Here is an 11929-nt window from a genome sequence, read left to right as displayed (position 1 = left end):
TTTCAAATTTGGGAATGTGTGGGATCGGTTGTGAGCTTGGGATAGATTTTTACGAGCGAGCGGAGCGAGCGAGCAACGATCGCAATTTCCAAGCTACACTTATAACTTCTATTGCCATGCATATATTTCCTGTTATTACCTAATTTTCAGAGCGATTACGGACATCATGTTGCACTGTACGGTGTGGAAATATTACTATTTATGTGAAACTATTGATGAACTGTAAACTTTTGGAAGTAGCCCATTCGATAAACACTTCCGGCTCCTCGGGCTGGTGCGAATATTTCAATGTCCCTATGTGCCAAACCGTTGGTTTGTAACACACCTTTACGCAACCCTCGATCGCTGCGCTCGCTCGAAGACTATAGCCTAACCTAAAACCAATCACGCTTGCGTTCGTTATTCGATATGGAGGCGACTTATTTCAAATTTGGGGACGTGTCGGATCGGTTGTGAGGTTGGGCTTGATTTTTACGAGCGAGCGAAGCGAGCGAGCAACGATCACAATTTCCAAGCTACACTTATACCTTCTATTGCCATGCATGTATTTCCTGTTATTACCTAATTTTCTGAGCGATTACGGACATCATGTTGCACTGTACGGTGTGGAAATATTACTATTTATGTGAAACTATTGATGAACTGTAAACTTTTGAAAGTAGCCCATTCGATAAACACTTCCGGCTCCTCGGGCTGGTGCGAATATTTCAATGTCCCTATGTGCCAAACCGTTGGTTTGTAACACACCTTTACGCAACCCTCGATCGCTGCGCTCGCTCGAAGACTATAGCCTAACCCAAAACCAATCACGCTTGCGTTCGTTATTCGATATGGAGGCGACTCATTTCAAATTTGGGAACGTGTCGGATCGGTTGTGAGGTTGGGCTTGATTTTTACGAGCGAGCGAAGCGAGCGAGCAACGATCACAATTTCCAAGCTACACTTATACCTTCTATTGCCATGCATGTATTTCCTGTTATTACCTAATTTTCTGAGCGATTACGGACATGATGTTGCACTGTACAGTGTGGAAATATTACTATTTATGTGAAACTATTGATAAACTGTAAACTTTTGTAAGTAGCCCATTCGATAAACACTACCGGCCCCTCGGGCTGGTGCGAATATTTCAATGTCCCTATGTGCCAAACCGTTGGTTTGTGACACACCTTTACGCGACCCTCGCTCGCTGCGCTCGCTCCAAGACTATAACCTAACCTAAAACCAATCGCGCTTGCATTCGTCATTCGATATGGAGGCAACTTATTTGAAATTTGGGAACGTGACGGATCGGTTATGATCTTGTGCTAGATTTTTACGCGCGAGCGGAGCGAGCGAGCAACGATCACAATTTCCAAGCTACACGTATACCTTCTATTGCCATGCATATATTTCCTGTTATTACCTAATTTTGTGAGCGACTACGGACATCATGTTGCACTGTACAGTGTGGAAATATTACTATTTATGTGAAACTATTGATAAACTGTAAACTTTTGTCAGTAGGCAATTCGATAAACACTTCCCGCTCCTCGGGCTGGTGCGAATGTTTCAATGTCCCTATGTGCCAAACCGTTGGTTTGTGACACTCCTTTTCGAGTCCCTCGCTCGCTGCGCTCGCTCGAAAGCTATAGCCTAACCTAAAACCATTCCTTCTTGCGTTCGTTATTCGCTATGTTGGCGTCTTATTTCAAATTTGGGAACGTGTCTGATCGGTTGTGAGGTTGGAATAGATTTTTACTAGCGAGCGGGGCGAGCGAGCAACGATCACAATTTCCAAGCTACACCTATACCTTCTATTGCCTTGCATATATTTCCTGTTATTACCTAATTTTGTGAGCGATTACGGCATCACATTGCACTGCACTAAGTGGAAATAGTACTATTTATGTAAAACTATGGATAAACTGTAAACTTTTGTCTGTAGGCAATAGGATAAAGACTTCCGGCTCCTCGGGCTGGTGCGAATGTTTCAATGTCCCCATGTGCCAAACCGTTGGTTTGTGACATACCTTTACGCGTCCCTCGCTCGCCGTGCTCGCTCGAAAGCTACTGCCTAACCTAAAACCATTCCTTCTTGCGTTCGTTATTCGCTATGTTGGCGACTTATTTCAAATTTGGGAACGTGCCGGAACGATTGTGAAGTTGGGCTAGATTTTTACGAGCGAGCGGAGCGAGCGAGCAACGATCACAATTTCCAAGCTACACTTATACCTTCTATTGCCTTGTATATATTTCCTGTTATTACCTAACTTTGTGAGCGATTACGGACATCACATTGCACTGTACTAAGTGGAAATAGTACTATTTATGTAAAACTATTGATAAACTGTAAACTTTTGTCTGTAGGCAATAGGATAAAGACTTCCGGCTCCTCGGGCTGGTGCGAATATTTCAATGTCCCGATGTGCCAAACCGTTGGTTTGTGAAACACCTTTACGCGTCCCTCGCTCGCCGTGCTCGCTCGAAAGCTACTGCCTAACCTAAAACCATTCCTTCTTGCGTTCGTTATTCGCTATGTTGGCGTCTTATTTCAAATTTGGGAACGTGTCGGATCGGTTGTGAGGTTGGGCTTGATTTTTACGAGCGAGCGAAGCGAGCGAGCAACGATCACAATTTCCAAGCTACACTTATACCTTCTATTGCCATGCATGTATTTCCTGTTATTACCTAATTTTCTGAGCGATTACGGACATGATGTTGCACTGTACAGTGCGGAAATATTACTATTTATGTGAAACTATTGATAAACTGTAAACTTTTGGAAGTAGGCAATTCGATAAACACTTCCGGCGCCTCGGGCTGGTGCGAATATTTGAATGTCCCTATGTGCCAAACCGTTGGATTGTGACACACCTTTACGCGACACTCGCTCGCTGCGCTCGCTCGAAGACTATAGCCTAACCTAAAATCAATCCCGCTTGCGTTCGTTATTCGATATGGAGGCGACTTATTTGAAATTTGGGAACGTGTCGGATCGGTTATGATCTTGGGCTAGATTTTTACGCGCGAGCGGAGCGAGCGAGCAACGATCACAATTTCCAAGCTACACTTATACCTTCTATTGCCATGCATATATTTCCTGTTATTACCTAATTTTCAGAGCGATTACGGACATCATGTTGCTCTGTACGGTGTGGAAATATTACTATTTATGTGAAACTATTGATAAACTGTAAACTTTTGTAAGTAGCCCATTCGATAAACACTTCCGCCTCCTCGGGCTGGTGCGAATATTTCAATGTCCCTATGTGCCAAACCGTTGGTTTGTAACACACCTTTACGCGTCCCTCGCTCGCCGTGCTCGCTCGAAAGCTACTGCCTAACCTAAAACCATTCCCTCTTGCGTTCGTCATTCGCTATGTTGGCGACTTATTTCAAATTTGGGAATGTGTGGGATCTGTTGTGAGGTTGGAATAGATTTTTACGAGCGAGCGGAGCGAGCGAGCAACGATCACAATTTCCAAGCTATACATATACCTTATATTGCCATGCATATACTTCGTGTTATTGCCTAATTTTGTCAGATATTTCTGACATCACACTGCACTGTACTATGTGGAAATAGTACTATTTATGTGAAACTATTGATAAACTGTAAACTTTTGTCAGTAGGCAATTCGATAAACACTTCCGGCTCCTCGGGCTGGTGCGAATATTTCAATGTCCCCATGTGCCAAACCGTTGGTTTGTGACACACTTTTACGCGACCCTCGCTCGCCGTGCTCGCTCGAAAACTATAGCCTAATCTAAACCATTCCCTCTTGCGTTCGTTATACGATATGTTGGCGACTTATTTCAAATTTGGGAACGTGTCGGATCGGTTGTGAGGTTGGACCAGATTTTTACGAGCGAGGGGAACGAGCGAGCAACGATCACAACTTCAAAGCTATACATATACCTTATATTGCCTTGCATATATTTCGTGTTATTGCCTAATTTTGTCAGACATTTCTGACATCACATTGCACTGTACTATGTGGAAATGTTGCTATTTATGTGAAACTATTGATAAACTGTAAACTTTTGTCAGTAGGCAATTCGATAAACACTTCCCGCTCCTCGGGCTGGTGCGAATGTTTCAATGTCCCTATGTGCCAAACCGTTGGTTTGTGACACTCCTTTTCGCGTCCCTCGCTCGCTGCGCTCGCTCGAAAGCTATAGCCTAACCTAAAACCATTCCCTCTTGCGTTCGTCATTCGCTATGTTGGCGACTTATTTCAAATTTGGGAATGTGTGGGATCGGTTGTGAGCTTGGGATAGATTTTTACGAGCGAGCGGAGCGAGCGAGCAACGATCACAATTTCCAAGCTACACTTATAACTTCTATTGCCATGCATATATTTCCTGTTATTACCTAATTTTCAGAGCGATTACGGACATCATGTTGCACTGTACGGTGTGGAAATATTACTATTTATGTGAAACTATTGATGAACTGTAAACTTTTGGAAGTAGCCCATTCGATAAACACTTCCGGCTCCTCGGGCTGGTGCGAATATTTCAATGTCCCTATGTGCCAAACCGTTGGTTTGTAACACACCTTTACGCAACCCTCGATCGCTGCGCTCGCTCGAAGACTATAGCCTAACCTAAAACCAATCACGCTTGCGTTCGTTATTCGATATGGAGGCGACTTATTTCAAATTTGGGAACGTGTCGGATCGGTTGTGAGGTTGGGCTTGATTTTTACGAGCGAGCGAAGCGAGCGAGCAACGATCACAATTTCCAAGCTACACTTATACCTTCTATTGCCATGCATGTATTTCCTGTTATTACCTAATTTTCTGAGCGATTACGGACATGATGTTGCACTGTACAGTGTGGAAATATTACTATTTACGTGAAACTATTGATAAACTGTAAACTTTTGTAAGTAGGCAATTCGATAAACACTTCCGGCGCCTCGGGCTGGGGCGAATATTTGAATGTCCCTATGTGCCAAACCGTTGGATTGTGACACACCTTTACGCGAACATCGCTCGCTGCGCTCGCTCCAAGACTATACCCTAACCTAAAACCAATCGCGCTTGCTTTCGTCATTCGATATGGAGGCGACTTATTTGAAATTTGGGAACGTGTCGGATCGGTTATGATCTTGGGCTAGATTTTTACGCGCGAGCGGAGCGAGCGAGCAACGATCACAATTTCCAAGCTACACGTATACCTTCTATTGCCATGCATATATTTCCTGTTATTACCTAATTTTGTGAGCGATTACGGACATCATGTTGCACTGTACAGTGTGGAAATATTACTATTTATGTGAAACTATTGATAAACTGTAAACTTTTGTAAGTAGCCCATTCGATAAACACTTCCGGCTCCTCGGGCTGGTGCGAATATTTCAATGTCCCTATGTGCCAAACCGTTGGTTTGTGACACTCCTTTTCGCGTCCCTCGTTCGCTGCGCTCGCTCGAAGACTATAGCCTAACCTAAAACCAATCCCGCTTGCGTTCGTTATTCGATATGGAGGCGACTTATTTCAAATTTGGGAACGTGTCGGATCGGTTGTGAGGTTGGGCTTGATTTTTACGAGCGAGCGAAGCGTGCGAGCAACGATCACAATTTCCATGCTACACTTATACCTTCTATTGCCATGCATGTATTTCCTGTTATTACCTAATTTTCTGAGCAATTACGGACATGATGTTGCACTGTACTAAGTGGAAATAGTACTATTTATGTAAAACTATTGATAAACTGTAAACTTTTGTCTGTAGGCAATAGGATAAAGACTTCCGGCTCCTCGGGCTGGTGCGAATATTTCAATGTCCCGATGTGCCAAACCGTTGGTTTGTGAAACACCTTTACGCGTCCCTCGCTCGCCGTGCTCGCTCGAAAGCTACTGCCTAACCTAAAATCATTCCCTCTTGCGTTCGTCATTCGCTATGTTGGCGACTTATTTCAAATTTGGGAATGTGTGGGATCGGTTGTGAGCTTGGGCTAGATTTTTACGAGCGAGCGGAGCGAGCGAGCAACGATCACAATTTCCAAGCTACACTTATACCTTCTATTGCCATGCATATATTTCCTGTTATTACCTAATTTTCAGAGCGATTACGGACATCATGTTGCACTGTACGGTGTGGAAATATTACTATTTATGTGAAACTATTGATAAACTGTAAACTTTTGTAAGTAGCCCATTCGATAAACACTTCCGGCTCCTCGGGCTGGTGCGAATATTTCAATGTCCCTATGTGCCAAACCGTTGGTTTGTAACACACCTTTACGCAACCCTCGATCGCTGCGCTCGCTCGAAGACTATAGCCTAACCTAAAACCAATCCCGCTTGCGTTCGTTATTCGATATGGAGGCGACTTATTTCAAATTTGGGAACGTGTCGGATCGGTTGTGAGGTTGGGCTTGATTTTTACGAGCGAGCGAAGCGAGCGAGCAACGATCACAATTTCCAAGCTACACTTATACCTTCTATTGCCATGCATGTATTTCCTGTTATTACCTAATTTTCTGAGCGATTACGGACATGATGTTGCACTGTACAGTGTGGAAATATTACTATTTATGTGAAACTATTGATAAACTGTAAACTTTTGTAAGTAGCCCATTCGATAAACACTTCCGGCTACTCGGGCTGGTGCGAATATTTCAATGTCCCCATGTGCCAAACCGTTGGTTTGTGACACACCTTTACGCGTCCCTCGCTCGCCGTGCTCGCTCGAAAGCTACTGCCTAACCTAAAACCATTCCTTCTTGCGTTCGTTATTCGCTATGTTGGCGACTTATTTCAAATTTGTTAACGTGTCGGAACGGTTGTGAGGTTGGGCTAGATTTTTACGAGCGAGCGGAGCGAGCGAGCAACGATCACAATTTCCAAGCTACACTTATACCTTCTATTGCCTTGCATATATTTCCTGTTATTACCTAATTTTGTGAGCGATTACGGACATCACATTGCACTGTACTAAGTGGAAATAGTACTATTTATGTAAAACTATTGATAAACTGTAAACTTTTGTCTGTAGGCAATAGGATAAAGACTTCCGGCTCCTCGGGCTGGTGCGAATATTTCAATGTCCCCATGTGCCAAACCGTTGGTTTGTGACACACCTTTACGCGACCCTCGCTCGCCGTGCTCGCTCGAAAACTATAGCCTAATCTAAACCATTCCCTCTTGCGTTCGTTATACGATATGTTGGCGACTTATTTCAAATTTGGGAACGTGTCGGATCGGTTGTGAGGTTGGTCCAGATTTTTACGAGCGAGGGAAACGAGCGAGCAAAGATCACAATTTCAATGCTATACATATACCTTATATTGCCTTGCATATATTTCGTGTTATTGCCTAATTTTGTCAGACATTTCTGACATCACATTGCACTGTACTATGTGGAAATGTTGCTATTTATGTGAAACTATTGATAAACTGTAAACTTTTGTCAGTAGGCAATTCGATAAACTCTTCGGGCTTCTCGGGCTGGTGCGAATATTTCAATGTCCCTATGTGCCAAACCGTTGGTTTGTAACACACCTTTACGCAACCCTTCATCGCTGCGCTCGCTCGAAGACTACAGCCTAATCTAAAACCAATCCCCCTTGCTTTCGTCATTCGATATGGAGGCGACTTATTTGAAATTTGGGAACGTGTCGGATCGGTTATGATCTTGGGCTTGATTTTTACGCGCGAGCGGAGCGAGCGAGCAACGATCACAATTTCCAAGCTACACTTATACCTTCTATTGCCATGCATATATTTCCTGCTATTACCTAATTTTCTGAGCGATTACGGACATCATGTTGCACTGTAGAGTGTGGAAATATTACTAATTATGTGAAACTATTGATAAACTGTAAACTTTTGTCAGTAGGCTATTCGATAAACACTTCTGGCTCCTCGGGCTGGTGCGAATATTTCAATGTCCCCATGTGCCAAACCGTTGGTTTGTGACACACATTTACGCGACTCTCGCTCGCCGTGCTCGCTCGAAAACTATAGCCTAACCAAACCATACCCCCTTGCGTTCGATATACGATATATTGGCGACTTATTTCAAATTTGGGAACGTGTCGGATCGGTTGTGAGGTTGGGTTAGATTTTTACGAGCGAGCGGAGCGAGCGAGCAACGATCACAATTTCCAAGCTACACTTATACCTCTTATTGCCATGCATATATTTCCTGTTATTACCTAAATTTGTGAGCGATTACGGACATCACATTGCACTGTACTAAGTGGAAATAGTACTATTGATGTAAAACTATTGATAAACTGTAAACTTTTATCAGTAGGCAATGGGATAAAGACTTCCGGCTCCTCGGGCTGGTGCGAACATTTCAATGTCCCCATGTGCCAAAACGTTGGTTTGTGACACACTTTTACGCGACCCTCGCTCACCGTGCTCGCTCGAAAACTATAGCCTAATCTAAAACCAATCCCGCTTGCGATCGTCAGTCGATATGGAGGCGACTTATTTCAAATTTGGGAACGTGTCGGATCGGTTGTGAGGTTGGGTTAGATTTTTACGAGCGAGCGGAGCGAGCGAGCAACGATCACAATTTCCAAGCTACACTTATACCTCTTATTGCCATGCATATATTTCCTGTTATTACCTAAATTTGTGTGCGATTACGGACATCACATTGCACTGTACTAAGTGGAAATAGTACTATTGATGTAAAACTATTAATAAACACTAAACTTTTGTCAGTAGGCAATTCGATAAACTCTTCCGGCTCCTCGGGCTGGTTCGAATATTTCAATGTCCCCATGTGCCAAACCGTTGGTTTGTGAAACACCTTTTCGCGTCCCTCGCTCGCTGCGCTCGCTCGAAAACTATAGCCCAGCATAAAACCAATCCCCCTTGCTTTCGTCATTCGATATGGAGGCGACTTATTTGAAATTTGGGAACGTGTCGGATCGGTTATGATCTTGGGCTTGATTTTTACGCGCGAGCGGAGCGAGCGAGCAACGATCACAATTTCCAAGCTACACTTATACCTTCTATTGCCATGCATATATTTCCTGCTATTACCTAATTTTCTGAGCGATTACGGACATCATGTTGCACTGTAGAGTGTGGAAATATTACTAATTATGTGAAACTATTGATAAACTGTAAACTTTTGTCAGTAGGCTATTCGATAAACACTTCTGGCTCCTCGGGCTGGTGCGAATATTTCAATGTCCCCATGTGCCAAACCGTTGGTTTGTGACACACATTTACGCGACTCTCGCTCGCCGTGCTCGCTCGAAAACTATAGCCTAACCAAACCATACCCCCTTGCGTTCGATATACGATATATTGGCGACTTATTTCAAATTTGGGAACGTGTCGGATCGGTTGTGAGGTTGGGTTAGATTTTTACGAGCGAGCGGAGCGAGCGAGCAACGATCACAATTTCCAAGCTACACTTATACCTCTTATTGCCATGCATATATTTCCTGTTATTACCTAAATTTGTGAGCGATTACGGACATCACATTGCACTGTACTAAGTGGAAATAGTACTATTGATGTAAAACTATTGATAAACTGTAAACTTTTATCAGTAGGCAATGGGATAAAGACTTCCGGCTCCTCGGGCTGGTGCGAACATTTCAATGTCCCCATGTGCCAAAACGTTGGTTTGTGACACACTTTTACGCGACCCTCGCTCACCGTGCTCGCTCGAAAACTATAGCCTAATCTAAAACCAATCCCGCTTGCGATCGTCAGTCGATATGGAGGCGACTTATTTCAAATTTGGGAACGTGTCGGATCGGTTGTGAGGTTGGGTTAGATTTTTACGAGCGAGCGGAGCGAGCGAGCAACGATCACAATTTCCAAGCTACACTTATACCTCTTATTGCCATGCATATATTTCCTGTTATTACCTAAATTTGTGTGCGATTACGGACATCACATTGCACTGTACTAAGTGGAAATAGTACTATTGATGTAAAACTATTAATAAACACTAAACTTTTGTCAGTAGGCAATTCGATAAACTCTTCCGGCTCCTCGGGCTGGTTCGAATATTTCAATGTCCCCATGTGCCAAACCGTTGGTTTGTGAAACACCTTTTCGCGTCCCTCGCTCGCTGCGCTCGCTCGAAAACTATAGCCCAGCATAAAACCATTCCCTCTTGCGTTCGTTATACGATATGTTGGCGACTTATTTCAAATTTGGGAATGTGTCGGATCGGTTGTGAGCTTGGGCTAGATTTTTACGAGCGAGCGGAGCGAGCGAGCAACGATCACAATTTCCAAGCTACACTTGTACCTTCTATTGCCATGCATATATTTCCTGCTATTACCTAATTTTCTGAGCGATTACGGACATCATGTTGCACTGTAGAGTGTGGAAATATTACTAATTATGTGAAACTATTGATAAACTGTAAACTTTTGTCAGTAGGCTATTCGATAAACACTTCCGGCTCCTCGGGCTGGTGCGAATATTTCAATGTGCCCATGTGCCAAACCGTTGGTTTGTGACACACATTTACGCGACTCTCGCTCGCCGTGCTCGCTCGAAAACTATAGCCTAACCAAACCATACCCCCTTGCGTTCGATATACGATATATTGGCGACTTATTTCGAATTTGGGAACGTGTCGGATCGGTTGTGAGGTTGGGTTAGATTTTTACGAGCGAGCGGAGCGAGCGAGCAACGATCACAATTTCCAAGCTACACTTATACCTCTTATTCCCATGCATATATTTCCTGTTATTACCTAAATTTGTGAGCGATTACGGACATCACATGGCACTGTACTAAGTGGAAATAGTACTATTGATGTAAAACTATTGATAAACTCTAAACTTTTCTCAGCAGGCAATAGGATAAAGACTTCCGGCTCCTCGGGCTGGTGCGAATATTTCAATGTCCCCATGTGCCAAACCGTTGGTTTGTGACACACCATTACGCGACCCTCGCTCGCTGCGCTCGCTCGAAAACTATAGCCTAACCTAAAACCAGCACCGCTTGCGTTCGTCATACGATATGTTGACGACTTATTTCAAATTTGGGAACGTGTCGGATCGGTTGTGAGGTTGGTCTAGATTTTTACGAGCGAGCGGAGCGAGCGAGCAACGATAACAATTTCCAAGCTACACTTATACCTTCTATTGCCATGCATATATTTCCTGTTATTACCTAATTTTGTCAGACATTTCTGACATCACATTGCACTGTACTATGTGGAAATGTTGCTATTTATGTGAAACTATTCCTAAACTGTAAACTTTTGTCAGTAGGCAATTTGATAAAGACTTCGAGCTCCTCGGGCTGGTGCGAATATTTCAATGTCCCTATGTGCCAAACCGTTGGTATGTGACACTCCTTTTCGCGTCCCTCGCTCGCTGCGCTCGCTCGAAAACTATAGCCTAACCTAAAACCATTCCTTCTTGCGTTCGTTATTCGCTATGTTGGCGACTTATTTCAAATTTGGGAACGTGTCGGAACGGTTGTGAGGTTGGGCTAGATTTTTACGAGCGAGCGCGGCGATGCGAGCACCGATCACAATTTCCAAGCTATACATATACCTTATATTGCCATGCATATACTTCGTGTTATTGCCTAATTTTGTCAGATATTTCTGACATCACACTGCACTGTACTATGTGGAAATAGTACCATTTATGTGAAACTATTGATAAACTGTAAACTTTTGTCAGTAGGCAATTCGATAAACACTTCCGGCTCCTCGGGCTGGTGCGAATATTTCAATGTCCCCATGTGCCAAACCGTTGGTTTGTGACACACTTTTACGCGACCCTCGCTCGCCCTGCTCGCTCGAAAACTATAGCCTAATCTAAAACCAATCCCGCTTGCGATCGTCATTCGATATGGAGGCGACTTATTTCAAATTTGGGAACGTGTCGGATCGGTTGTGAGGTTGGGCTAGATTTTTACGTACGAGCGGAGCGAGCGAGCAACGATCAAAATTTCCAAGCTACACTTATACCTACTATTGCCTTGCA

The 11929-nt window shown here is 43.7% G+C and overlaps 1 long non-coding RNA gene across 2 annotated transcripts; it reads right to left on the bottom strand.

Moving 5' to 3' along the window:
• Positions 1-603: 603 nt before the first annotated feature.
• LOC126927370 (uncharacterized) lies at positions 604-7489 on the bottom strand. Of its 2 annotated transcripts, none has more exons than XR_007715422.1 (2): positions 7393-7489; positions 604-642 (listed from the first exon to the last, which is right to left on the bottom strand). It is a non-coding gene; the product is annotated as an uncharacterized LOC126927370 (long non-coding RNA). The 2 variants fall into 2 exon arrangements; XR_007715423.1 differs by lacking the exon at positions 604-642 and adding an exon at positions 4400-4438.
• Positions 7490-11929: the final 4440 nt, after the last annotated feature.

This window comes from Bombus affinis, unplaced genomic scaffold, assembly GCF_024516045.1.
Source record: "Bombus affinis isolate iyBomAffi1 unplaced genomic scaffold, iyBomAffi1.2 ctg00000085.1, whole genome shotgun sequence".
NCBI classification, from domain to species: Eukaryota; Metazoa; Arthropoda; class Insecta; order Hymenoptera; family Apidae; genus Bombus; species Bombus affinis.
This window is presented reverse-complemented; position numbering and strand designations above follow the sequence as displayed.